This window comes from Tupaia chinensis, unplaced genomic scaffold (genome assembly GCF_000334495.1).
Source record: "Tupaia chinensis unplaced genomic scaffold, TupChi_1.0 Scaffold145933_1, whole genome shotgun sequence".
Lineage (NCBI taxonomy): Eukaryota > Metazoa > Chordata > Mammalia > Scandentia > Tupaiidae > Tupaia > Tupaia belangeri.
Window position 1 is genome coordinate 158454 of NW_006205792.1, and position 2793 is coordinate 161246.

Below are 2793 nucleotides of genomic sequence, written 5' to 3' on the forward strand. Positions count from 1 at the left end.
AAAAAAAAAAAAAAGAATGAAAGAAAGAAAGAAAAGAAAGAAATCACTCACTAGGGGTGATAACCAAGCCACAATCCCTTCTCCTTCATTCTCCTCTCAGGATTATGGGCACACAAACATATTCACCCAGTGTTATTTTCAGGCCACCAGCTCTAGAACTCAAACCAGTCATCCATGTGAGAGTCCAGTGTCTTAACCCACACATTACCTGCTGGTCCCTCAAGTCCATTGTTTCTGGAGGAAAAAAGTCTTCTACCTAATAAAGGCTAGCATCCAGAATATAGACAGAATTCCCAAATTCACCAAAAGAAAACTTTATCTAGTCAGGACTAGTATCCAGAATATGAACATAACTCTCATATTCTCCAGAAGAAAACAAAAAAACGTAGACTTAAGAAAAGGGAGAAATTGTCAGAAACTTACAGCAATAGGGTCAGCTCCATTTCCCCTGGCTCTGCAACCCTGCTCAACAGTTTTGGTGCCTGGGACCACGTCTGCAAAATGAGATACAGAGCCTTCCGGCGAATGCAGGTGTGCGATGCTGGCTCAGAGGCCTTGATAATGTTTGATAAGGACCATTTAGATGACATGGGCTATATAGTGGAGAATGACGCCATCATGTACGCCCTCACAAGCAGCTGGAAGCTATGGCTGACCGAGTGACAGTCCTCTACAGGAGCAAAGCTGTTGGCTATACCTGGCCTTGTCCATTTCACATGGGTGACACCAGCCCTTGGGTTCATATTACCCTAGGTGATGGCAGCACTCTCCAGACCAAATTGTTGATTGGTGCAGATGGTCACAACTCAGGGGTATGGCAGGCTGCTGGAATCCAGAATGTCCGCTGAAACTATGACCAGTCTGCTGTTGTGGCTACTCCCTCATTTTCTTGGGGCGCAACAAAAAAAGAAGATAGGCAGAGATTTCTTCCCTCTGGACTGGTTGCTTTGCTTCCACTCTCAGAAACCCTGAGTTCCTTGGTTTGGTCCACATCCCATGAACACACAGCAGAGCTGGTCAGCATGGGTGAGGAAGAGTTCGTGGATGCCATTAACTCTGCCTTTTGGAGTGACGTTAACCACATGGACTTCACTGACTCAGCTGGCACCATGTTGCGATATGGTGTTGCACTTCTGAAGCCCACTAAGATCTCAGCTCACCAACTGTCTCCAAGTGTAGCCAGCGTGGATACCAAAAGCCAAATGCTGTTTGCTCTGGAGTTGGGACATGCTGCCAAGTATGTCCAGTCTTGGGTGGCACTCACTGGGGATGCAGACTACAGAGCCCATCCACTTGCTGGACAAGGTGTCAACATGGGCTTTGAGGATGTCTCCAGCTTGGCCTATCACCTCAGTACTACAGCCTTTAATGGGAAAGACTTAGGCTCCATGAGCTACGTCACAGTTTCTGAAACAGATAGTGTCACAACACTGCTCTCCTGGCTGCCATGAACTTCCTGAAAAGGCTGTATTCCACCAGTGCCACTCCACTCATTCTACTTAGGACTTCGGCTTCCAGGCCACAAATGCAGCTTCTCCACTCAAAGAACAAATTATGGCCTTTGCAAGCAAATGAGTACTCTTCTTTGGAGGATATGTTGATAAAAATAAAAAAAAAAATCCTACCCCAGGACCATCACCAATCATTTTTTTGGAGAGGCTTTTGCTATAAGGCGCGTGCACTCGCCAGAAAGACAGAGAGAGACAGAGAGACAGAAAGCGAACAATCCCCCCCTAGGGGGAATGGCCACACCACAATCCCTTCTCCTCCATTCTCCTGGGATCCTGGGCACGTATGCACACGTTCCTGGCTTGAGTTTAAGCCGCCAGGTCTGGGATTCAAACCACGGTCGACTACATGGGAGTCCAGTGACATAGCCATTACACTAACTGTTGGCCCCCATCACCAATCATTTTTAAGATTTAATTTAACAAAAGCCATGAGTAGACATTTTAGCAGAAATAAAATACAGATGTCATATAGCATATTTATTTAATATGCTTTATTTTCAGCCATTTATGAAATGCACATTAAAGCAATGAGTTATAAATACACACCTGTCAGAGTGCATAAAGTAAAAAAATTATATACAGTCAATTCGGGAAAGACACTGAAGAAATAATGACTTGTCCATTGATGAGAATACAAAATGATATAGCCCTTTTGAAGAACAGTTAGAGAGTTCCTTTCATTTTTTAATTTGCAAGAGAGTGCATACATTCACCAGAGATACAGAGATGGAAAGCAAGAAAGTACCTTCATGGGCATGATTACAACACAATCCCTTCTCCATTTCTCCAGTTTGGCGTTATGGGCATTACACATACCTGTGCTTGGCATGGTTTTCAAGATACTGAGACTAAGATTTGAACCATGCAGCCAGTCATGTGGGATCCAGCAGCTTTAACCACAATGCCACCAGCTGCCACCAGCTAGGCAGCTTCTAATAAAACTAAACTTACACCTACCCTGTCACCCTGTTTGCCACAAAGTTTCTGAAGTAATGAGAAGCATTACTATTATACATAGACATAAACAGTATACATAATTGGTCACTGTGGCTTATTTTTTTTCTTTTTTTATTATTATCATAATCTTGTTTCTATTACATTGGATTACATATAACTTTACAGTGTATTACATTGCTTTTTCAAAAGGGAATGCCATGCATGTCAGTCAATACAGAGACAATCTCCCCACTTCATCATTCAATATCTTTTCAATGTTTTTCTCAATCATTATTATTCTAATTATTTTTTAAAACAGTCAATCGCTATTTCTCATTTTGCTTGT

General features: G+C 42.8%; 1 pseudogene; it reads left to right on the forward strand.

Annotated features, from left to right (window-relative positions):
• Positions 1–1650, forward strand: part of LOC102501271 (ubiquinone biosynthesis monooxygenase COQ6, mitochondrial pseudogene) — a 2930-nt pseudogene extending 1280 nt beyond the window's left edge.
• Positions 1651–2793: the final 1143 nt, after the last annotated feature.